This window comes from Cynoglossus semilaevis, chromosome 5 (assembly GCF_000523025.1).
Source record: "Cynoglossus semilaevis isolate Cse_v1.0 chromosome 5, Cse_v1.0, whole genome shotgun sequence".
NCBI lineage: Eukaryota > Metazoa > Chordata > Actinopteri > Pleuronectiformes > Cynoglossidae > Cynoglossus > Cynoglossus semilaevis.
In genome coordinates this window covers 9398159-9408939 of record NC_024311.1, presented here as the reverse complement: position 1 = coordinate 9408939, position 10781 = coordinate 9398159, and the positions used below count along the sequence as shown (strand labels likewise).

Below are 10781 nucleotides of genomic sequence, written 5' to 3'. Positions count from 1 at the left end.
CTGCCAGACTGTACTCTGACATATGTGCCCAAATTGTCATGGCATAATTATGTAACCTAGGCCATCCAGATTATTCAAATGCTCCCTGAAAGTGTCATCTTCAGTGTCAGTGAGGCTCTTGAGACCTGTCACCTCCTGAATTCAAAATGGTTAAATTTTGAGCGTGGGTCTCTTTTTCTGCCTCTCTCTCTCATTTTCCTCCCTCCAGCCTGGCCTAATCCAGGGGCACATCGTCACAGCAGCATCAGTGTTACCTTTGATGGGCCTGGATTAAAGCAAATCTCCATTCCTTTGGTGGATTTCAAACATTGCTTCAACAATAATGCCAGCGAGGGGTGAGTTAATGAGGACTTGGGTGTGAACTGGCAATGAGTGATTTCGGAATCAACCTGATTAGAGGCAGAGATAATATCTACTGCGCCTCCCTCCTCCTTTCCCCTAGCCTTCTTCTTTCTCTTCATTCTGTGTCTGTCTTTTTCTCTTCCATCTGTCCACTTCCTACTTTCAATTTTGGCTGTCTCTTTCTCAACTGCTTCCCGTTCTCTCTCCCTCCCTGCCTCTATTCCCCTGTACTCATGCTCCCAAGTGAGTGAGGCCTGACTTAATTAGTGGGCTGGAGTGTGAATGTGCCTTTCACAGTGTGTTAATGAAAAGCTTTGCGCTTTCCCTTTCAGTGTATTAGTGACCGGCTGTAGTCTGCCCACACTCTGAGCACCTCACTTCCCTCCTCTTCCCTCTTCTCCTCCCTCAACTTCACCCCCCCTCTTCCCACCACCCGCCGACCAAAGGGAGGTGTTATTATAGGGGCTGTTGACTCTGTGGCTTTAGGTTTTGGGTCTCTGTTGTACTCAGCTCAGAGCTTAATTAAACATGCAAATAGGATCTATCGAACACGTCTTAACAACCGTTCTCTGTGTAGCTATTATGTCAGATGTTCCTTCTTTGTCTTTTTTTTTTTTTACAATTATACAATGCCACCTTGTGTGTTTGATTTCGAGGTAAATCAAATTAAGAGATTTCTGCGTTAGACATCTTTTTGAGCCTAGTTCTATTTCCACATGGTAAGTCGTCATCAGTGTGCTTCAGGTTGTTCAGTATGAAATTGTTTTATATACCATAAGCAACTTCTGCTTCATCAGAAGCTTTGTAACGTCTGTTATGTTTATAGCAAATGCATATTATAAAGACAAATAACTAATGCAAGTAAGGAAAACACCATTTAAATATTTTATTATATATAGACATGTATATAAATATATTTTTTTCATAATTTTATTTTAATAAATCAGTCAGAATTTTCAATCAATTTGTTTCTCAAATGACTTTTGATGAAGCCGTCTTTTCAGTTAACTACCTGATAGCAGCTCCCAGCCAGGCAACATGCTAATCCTGTGTTGCTAAGACTAATAATGATATCCCAGGGCACTATATAATGTTTGTCTCAGTGTGGTGTCACCCTTCACCTATTCCAGCTCTGGCATAACAATGCCAGTCATAGCTTAAAGGCAAGAGGCAGGTTTTTTTTATTTTTCCGGTCCCGTCTTGTCACTTTCAACCACAAAAAACACATAGCAGTGACAGAAGGAGCAATTGTCTAACCATCAGGCTAAATGAGAATATAGGATATGTTTTGAAATCCGTAGTGGCAGACGAGTACATGTTGGGAATGGGGCAATTCTTGATTGGCAGGGGCCGAGTGGGATAAGTGTGTGTGTGTGAGCGCACACCCATAGGGCTGTGTGCGGGATAATCCTGGAGAATCTCTCTCTTTGAAGGAGAACAGATGTAGATTTACATATGTGGAGGCTCCCCAGTCTGTGATGAGATTATCTGGTTCGGAGCTTTTTTCATGGCAACTGGAAGGTGCATATTTAATAAATGCCTTGAGCTTGTCTGCTGCGTGCGGGGCCTGGCCCTCAGAGAGCCACAGGACAAAGGCAAATGAGGGCAATCTTAGGCTGGCCCATATGGGAACAGGGTTGCATACAGACTGCGTCTGCTTTCATTGGTTGTGGGATAAGGCCTTAAGGCTTAATATCCACAGAGAAGAGTACTTGACTGGCCACTTCTCTGTTCTCCAAAATGATAAGCAATAAAGGGATATTGATCTTGTGGAGGGTCTCTTGTGGTTTTGTAAGAGAGCACTTCACACGAATAAGAAGGTAAATGTGTGTGTAGTGTTGGCTCATATATGTTTTCCAGTCTTTTGAGCAGTTGTTTACAGCATGTGAAGTTCAAATAAAAAATATTGAACTTGTAAATAATGTCTTGCTTTCTTTGGATCATACAGTATGGCAAAAGAATTAAACTGACAGTGGAACATGATCTACAAGTGCTGAGAAATGTCCCACTCTTGTTCAGACTGAGCCTTTGGTGAATGTCATCTCTAATATAAACTTTGTTCTTTGAATTTTCAAATGTGTTATATGTAATTAGACCTAAAAAAACAATTCAATAGTGTAGTGGTTAGTATGCCTGTCTTGCAAGCAGAGACTCCTGGGTTCAATTCCCAGAGGATCTGCATATCTCTAATAGTGCCTCTAGTGGCAGCCTGTGACGGTTGCAGAGACTCACATTGTAAATTTCCCTGCTGTGGGACTAATAAGGGACATCATTATTACTAATCCGTTGTTTAGTGAAATGCTAAATGTTGGTTTTATCTGTGCGATTTATTTTTATTTGTAAAATTGTGCCAGTCTTTCTGGAAACTGAGGTTTTGCACGAAAGTAAGGATTCATATACGTCTATCACAATATACTACCCTTCTCTTGCCATCAGGTCAGGTTGTCATATGTTGTTGACGCTAAGAACAGTTGTCTGTGTAGTTTGGTAATGCAAGCTATTTAAGTTGCATTGCAAAAAAAAAAAAAGGCAGCAGATACTCCAGCTCGCACACATCTGTTATAAATTTTAAATTGTTCGTGTACTCATCTTGTGTAATGTTTTGGCAAGTTGCTATTGTTCAAGGGTTTTCTTACGCACGAGTCCAAGTTGATAAGTTTAATCCTAAAACAAAGTCACAAGTGTAGTCCTTTTCAAAACAAGTATCAAGACATCCTTGAAAACTTGGTTCAGCTTGCATCATTGTTATCTTTGTCTTCTTATCCTCATGATGCTCTATTGATTTTTTTTTTCCACTCGTCTCAATAAGAGCGTAACAAAGAAAGTATATCCTAGAAGTCGGCCTGGTTTTAACACTATCCCAATGAGCTGTTCCCAGTTCAGTAGGGATGCATCTCATCTTTGTAAGGAATGGAATAAAAGAATTTTGGAGAAGTCCAATAATTTCCATCTAACCAGCTTCGTCTCTCAGGGTTTCTTTCCTTTGCATTGTATGCGGGAACTGTGTCCACTCAGGGTAGTTTGATCATCTTTGTCTCGCAGGGGAAGAGGAAAGTAAGGCAGAGTAGAGGATGAGAGAAAAACCTTTCAGTGGAAATGAAGCTGGACTCTCCCCGTGGCGCAGTCTTCCCCGGAGCAGCCCAGCAAGATTCAAACATGACTGAATACACTCCATTTTACCTCTCAAAAGCAGTCACTAAGGGTAAAGTTTAACACTACGTCCTCCTTCTTAGGTTCCAGTCTTTTTTTTTTTTACACCAAGATACTGTATCACTCATGAGAGACATACACTGCTTTCCTTGGTTCTCTTGTAACTTTATAACTGGAATTAGAACATAGGCGAGGAAGATCGCAATGTGTTAATGATGTGAAACAATAATAATACAAAACAACTGTAAGACTTCAAAGAAAATTTGGGCTAAAACATTTGCAGACAGAATAAAGGTTTGGCTGATGATGATACAAAAAATGTAGAGGAAAGAGATTAAGACTCAAAACAGGAAGTAGGGTAGATAAGGTAGAGGCTGGTTGGTGATGAGGGGGTGGGGAGGACCTTACACAGCACTCTCAGTGGATGTGGCATTCCTCTGTGGACCACCTCATACAGACACCGCCCTAGCTAATGAATCAAACCTGGTTTCTACCAGTCAGAAGTACTTGTCTCTGTGCAACGTCTGAACAAAGCACACCTCCATTAATATTTCAACATTCCTTTTATCTCAATGCTAACACCACTCAATGAGATTTTTTTGTCAAGAAGTCAGTCAAAGAGAAATATTGGCAAAGATGGAAAAAAAAAGAAGTGAAGGAAAGAGAGGCAGACAAAAGAGAGGGGTCAGAAAGAGCTTGTGTTTTTCGGATTTCAACTTGTCTGGTGTAATCGTCTCATTGGTAGAAGAGATTCGTTCTCTGTGCTGCCCAGCAGGGCATCAAGGAAAAACTGAATGTCCAAACTACTGAACACTAGACGGAAACATTTGGACAAGTCCAATAAAGTCCAGCCTTTCACTCTGATTAAAGTCTAGTCAGATGGAGAATTTATTTTACCTAAGCTAATAGACTTGACTTGTGAGGCTGATATTTATGTCCTTTTTAATGGAGTATGATATCAGTCAATTTAAAACTTGTCCTAAAATGCGGGTGGGTGGACACTAGGTGTTCTAACTTTCATTATTACACCCCCCCCCCCCCCCCCATCTCCATCATATTTCTGTTTCTTTGGTACATAATTTAGAGTCGTGGACACGGCGTTGCTTCATGATTCTGATCTGACCCACTTTATATTGTAATCACCATTTATCTTAATTAGATTATCACACACAACTCCTCTGGGATAGCTTGTTGTCTCCTGGACTCTGAGTGAAATAAAATACTGAGGAGAGGAGAGGAGGTGCTAAGCCATGCCTATTATTGCTGCAGACATTTAACACACTTAATCTACTCTTGAGAAAAATCTATTATTTCTTTTATATCCCGTGAGGAAATAACACAGCAATTTGTATCCACAGTGTAGGTAACATCACACCATCTAAAGAACAAAGTCATTACGGTTCACATTAATTCACATTACAGTAATTACTGGGCAACAACGGGCCCTGACTCTCTGCATTAGCTCAGCAGAGAGAGAACCACAATCACAAAAGAAGGGCCTCCTAGACACCCTGTCCCAGACACGTAGATTAATTGCTTCTTTGTACCAAGAAATGGAGGAGCAGTGCCTTTACCTACCTGCTGCTACCAGGGGTGGTTGCCCCAGGGGACATGAAGGGGGGAGATGGAGGACTGCAGTTGTGTCTGTGTTTTTGGGGGTGCAGCATCAGAGAGTCTTTCTGTTTTGGGGTGTTGCATAGAGTCTGAGGTGGGGAAGGTGGAAGGTTGATGGTGATGGAGGGGTGCAGGGGGCTGTCAACAGATCCCGGGGCCAGTGGCTGTGGGCACTGGTCTGTGAAAAGCCATTCAAAGGGAAAACGCTGGGCATCCTTTATTTATTTGTGTTTGAAATATTTATCTGTCACACAGGTCGTTTTATAATGGGGCTGTCAGTCTCCTCTGCCCACTCAAGGGTGCGGACATGTAGCCCCTAGCACCCGCTGTGGATCCCCCGTGAATAATTACTGGAATTTCACTTTTGGGAACGTTGCACTATAACCCTGAAGCTTGTTGTTTTCTGCATCAAGAGGAAGGGAGAATGTTTTAAAGTATTTACCTTAGCTTGGTTTTTCATCCATCACAAACAAACACACATTGGTATTCTCTCTCTCTCTCTCTCTCTCTCTCTCTCACGCACACACACACACACACATTCAAGTCAGAAAAATAAATAATTCATCCCTTTACTTTGAGATGAAACCCAATCAAGCTGAAAATCCCCCTCATGCTGCACCTCTGAGCTGCTGCTGCTGTTAGTTTGTGTGATGCTCACTGTTCTAATTCGCTATTGTGTCAACCCTCAAAACAGAGGCCTCAACTAAAGGAACGTACACTCCCCAACATTAATGGAAAATTTAATCTGGTGTAATCACCTAACAGTAAGCCAGCTTGTGTGTGTTCACAGTGAGCTGTAATGCTGACTGAACGATGAGAGCTGCCATCTTTCAAATTGTTTAATCGCGGCTGTCTCTTCGGGGAGAGATGTGCGAGTTTGAAACCCTGTCAGGCTGAAAAAGAAGCAAAACAAACAGCAACAATACAAATGTGTTGTGTCGACAGCTCTCAGTGGAAGTTGGCTCTGATGAGCGGCGGGCCGACCGGTTGTTCTTTATGACACATTGCGTCTCATCTATTAAACACTGAATGTGCTTAGATATGATTGGCTCTTTCCAGTAAGCCTTAGTTCTTACAGTGTGATATTCAGATACATTATGTAATGTGGAATTTTGCCACAGGCTGTGCCGCACCAAACTGACAGCACACTAGGTGCATTAAGAGTTTTTTTCATCATAACATGCACATGTACAGAAAGTTCCTCATCAGCCCCCACCGCGCACCATAAACACAATAATTAGGCAGCAGTATATTTGTGTGCCATGTAAAACACTAACAATGTGGCAAATGCTCAATACAGATGCAGGTAAGCACTAAATGTAAGGCCTGTACTCTGAGCATGCATAATTAAGATGTACCTTGTTTGGAGAGAGTGCATGTCACCTCTCAATGTGCACGCCTCATCCCCAGAAAGAATCTTTGAATAATGAAAAGTGTCACCTATGCAAAATGCAGGAGATGAGTGTGGCTGCCTGTGAATGTGCTTCGTGCATATTTTTATCTACTGTGTGTGTGTGTGTGACTGTCTAAAATGTACGCTCACGTCTCTGGCCGTACACATCTGCAGGTCTGTAGATCTATAGACTGACAGAGGTGACTGTAAAGGTGTGTCTGTCTATGATGATGAAGAGGAAGGGCACTCTTTGTCATTTAACAAAGTGCTGCTGGGACACTAAGCCATATGTGAGTGCAATGAACAGACAGCTGAGCTCCAGTCCTTCCATGTTCAACCTCCCATGTCCTCAACCCAACACCCTCCTACCTTTCACTGCCCATCTTCCCCGACTGATGGCTCTTGTTGTCTTCAGAAGCTGACAAACAAACACAGACACGTCCAGGACATCAGTCTGGAGTCATGTCTTCATCGTGGTCTTTGTGCTGGGGATGAGCTCTGACTGGGGAGGTGGGGGGTGTGGCCCAAATACTGTGCTTGTCCTTTAATGAGACTGACTTTAGATGCAGTGATGCAAAATCCCAGCATCCTAACTACAACAGTTGATGCCTTCAGCTCTTAATCAACAGTATATAAAACCAAAGGAACGGGATGCGAACCTGCAGAAAACTTAATATCACACGTTTGGACTTCCAACTTGTTGGCAGTACCACATTTAAATAGTATTATACAATTGACAGGTGAACCATTGATGCTATTTTTTGCCTAAACAGGGTGAGGTCTTATAAATTCCCAACCTAGTTGTAGCTTAGACTGATTGGATTTTTATGCAGTGTACCAACTTTTCAGGAAATGCCTTAAGGGTGGTAAACAGAGGAGTTGCAGTTACTTTAGTAATATTGTATTAAATTACTATATTAGGTCTTAAAGCATCTGTGTTTGAGATTAGAGCAAAGTTTTTTCATAAAATTCAATTTTTATTAAAAAAATTACTAAATGCAAAATTTTAGGGGCAATGTTCACTTAAAGGATTGATAAAAACGTAGTGTAATGAATCTAATGCAGTGCTTACTCTAAAAAACCTTTTGAATAATCGCAGTACAATAAGAAAATAAAAACGTTTTTAAAAAAACTAAAGACATTCCCAAAATGCAGCTCATTATTGAAGATAATATAATAATTTCTTTGCTCCAGAAACACTTGTTAAGTATTCTGTAATTATATATATATATATTATATGGACTGAGTTCCAAACATGCCAGTGTTAAAATATATATATATTATGCACTGAGTTCCAAACATGCCAGTGTTAAAGCTACCATTCAAGGTGCTTCACCAGCTGACAACAGCTACAACAAAGCCTCACTGCAGTCGGCATGGATGAGACATAATATCTAATTAAGTTTCAGCGCTGAATTTTTATTTGTTAATCACTTAAGTGCTTGGAGGATAACCTGATATCCAAAGGTCTGGTCCCGGTAGCCCAAAATGTCAAAATGCAATTATATGCTTGATTAGCCTGACCTGTTTCTATGGCACCCTCCCTCTTTGCCTCTTGCTGCTGGAGAAGCTGACAACTGCTGGCATGTTTATTTTTATGAGATTAGGTGTGGAGGAGGCCCCCACTGTGTTCAGTAGGCATGGCACCCCCATCTGGTCACTTATGGAAATAACAACAAAGCAGCCTTTATGGAAAATGTGAGTTCATGGAGAGAGAAAAAAAAAGGGTTTGGAAGGTTAGACACTTACACTATACTTAGTTAGGGACAATTTTTTTGTTTTTTCATATTTTTAGAAAAAAACATATCAAACTACAAAAAGCCTCTTGGAGAATAATATGATCACAAATTATTAATCAAATCATCCTGATCGAATGGTCTGGGGTTTTTAGTGGCGCCTGAGAGAGGAAATCCACTTTAATCTGATTGTGTAGAGATAAGGTGGATTAGCTCCACAGTTGTGCTACTGTGATTAAAGGTTAGGAGAATTAGTTCACACAGGACACACTGCATGTCGTCATGGTCATGTGAAACACACATAGACATAGTCACGGTTGATGAAAACACACGTGTGCATTTCATTAATATATGAACTTGCCAATATGTGTACTTTAATTTTGTTATTCCTCCTATAAAAACATCTCATACCGCAAGGGGCCCACATCTGTCTGACACGACCACTCTTGGCAGCATCATACACAAACACTGGTCTTGCAGATGCATTATCAGATCTTTCCTATGCCATATGTCTGACATGGTTCCTATGAACTTTCTCTTTTCCGCCTAATTGGCTGCAGATTTGAGTTTGGATTTAATAGATTTGAAAAGGAATATCTGAGGAAGTGTGCATTTTGACAAAGGCTGAAGGCTGAGATGTATGGAGCCCATGTGTCTCCGGAGATTGGTGTCAGGTCCCTTGGTAGCCCATTAGAGAGTGTACCCCCCACCCCCACCAGCTCCCCCCACCTCCATCTACATGCAAGGCAGAATATTCATGTAAATCTTCCGTGTGCATGTGATCTTTCAGTGGACACGGACCGTATTGTACGCAAAAACTAAGACTGAGATAAACACAGCACATGTTGCTACTGATAGGTTTACACACAGAAAATCATAAAAGGCCTTAATGAATGGCCAGTTCAAGGAGATCATGCTTAGTCATCAAAATTCAGGCTTAGGGTTTAGGGATAGGTTAAGTTTTGGGTTAAAGTGTTATCCAATTATCCAAGTTGTTTTTAAATTTCTAATTATCTATTTGTTTCTTCTAGGCTTTTATCTTTAAGTAACTTTAAGCCAGAAGAAATAAAGATTGATTGTTTTGCTTGCGAAAGTTGGACCAAAGTGTCTACAGTCATTTTACATTGTCATGTCAGAGAAAAAAAGAAATAATCCAAAAACACTGACCTTTGACCTGGGGTAGTTTCTTGTTGGCACAGACCACCTGGAAAAGCAGTGACATCCATTCTGCAGTTTCCACTGCTCTATTAACTCAGCGGCCAATTATGCTGCCACTCACCTCACAAACAAACCTACTCAGAGGGAAACAGAAGGAAAAGTGGACACGTTAGAGGCTGAGGCAGTGCTTAACTGAAGGCAAATATATTACTTTTTTTTAGTTATTGACAGTGTTATTGTTATGATTCTCCTTGGTCATTTTTAAATGAGGCTTTTTTAAATAAATGTATCTGCTCTAAAGAACAACCCATGATTGTATGAACCACCATGGATATGTTTAGGAAATTAATGCATTTTATTAACGTGCAGTGTTCACATAGTTTAACTTTACTCTTTTAAAAATAATTCTAGTTTTTTTTACCCCCAGTGTTTCTATTGTTGGAAGCAGTAGTGCATTGATCTTCCAGGCATTGGTGTCCAGAATTGATGGAAAGGGGGTGAGGGAGTGGGGTAGGGAAAAAAACAGGTATATGATGAAATTCAGATTAGTCATCGTCTAACCCTCTCGTCTCCACCATGACTAGTGTTGGCTTGATGTTTGCTCAAAGGCGGTTGGCAGTGCCAGGAGTTTGAGGTGCTGTGGGCTGCAGGGCTTTGAGTGTGACCTCATGTTCCATTCTGTTTCTGTGCTGCTGAGCCTCAGCCCTCTGTCCTCCTGGGCTGACACTTCACTGCAGCTTCAACAACTGCTGTGGGACATTGAACATCTGTAAGCCACTGCTCCTACTCACTCAGCCTCCTCTGCACTGGGCTCCTGGTCTCTGTACAGCTGCTCGCCTCATGTGTGTGTACATGCATACAGTCTTCTGAATACTTTGATATCGGCCGGGCAGGTTTTGAACTACGGTGGTGTTTGCACACAGTGTCACAGCAGCACAGCACTTTCTCTGCCGGGAAGAGTGTGTCCAGACCAGTGATATTCCGTGGTAGTTTATATGATGTGGATTCACATGTGTACCATATGGATTTCACTGACAATACCAACTTTAATAAAAGTTGGTGAACTAGATACCTGTCACATACATACAAACCTGCAACAGTTACATTCCCCACTTCCCCAAAGAACTTGTCCTAAACAATTAAGGGGTTTCTGTTAGTTGTCAATACGAGGTACGTTTATCAGTAATTAAACACTAAATATATTGTCATGGTGCATGGATACCTTCACTTGCCCTCACATGTTGACTGTACAACCAAGTCAGGCCGTTTCTCGATAAACAGCCCATGTTGTTGCGCCATCACTGAGTCAGTCCTCGGACTCAAGAATTTCCCTTCATTTTGTTTTGTCATTTGTGGAGGAGTAAAAAAAGAAAACTAAACCCAAAACC

At 41.3% G+C, this 10781-nt stretch overlaps 1 long non-coding RNA gene across 5 annotated transcripts in view; it reads left to right on the top strand.

The window, feature by feature from the left end:
- LOC103378990 (uncharacterized) overlaps positions 1–10781 on the top strand; it is a 189645-nt gene that overhangs the window by 20472 nt on the left and 158392 nt on the right. Inside the window, exon 4 of one of the 5 annotated variants that reach the window (XR_003049714.1) lies at positions 209–1059. The exons of the other annotated variants lie outside the window; for them this stretch is intronic. This is a non-coding gene — a long non-coding RNA (uncharacterized LOC103378990). Of the gene's footprint in view, positions 1–208; positions 1060–10781 lie in introns of those variants that run through there. 5 annotated transcript variants of the gene reach the window in all.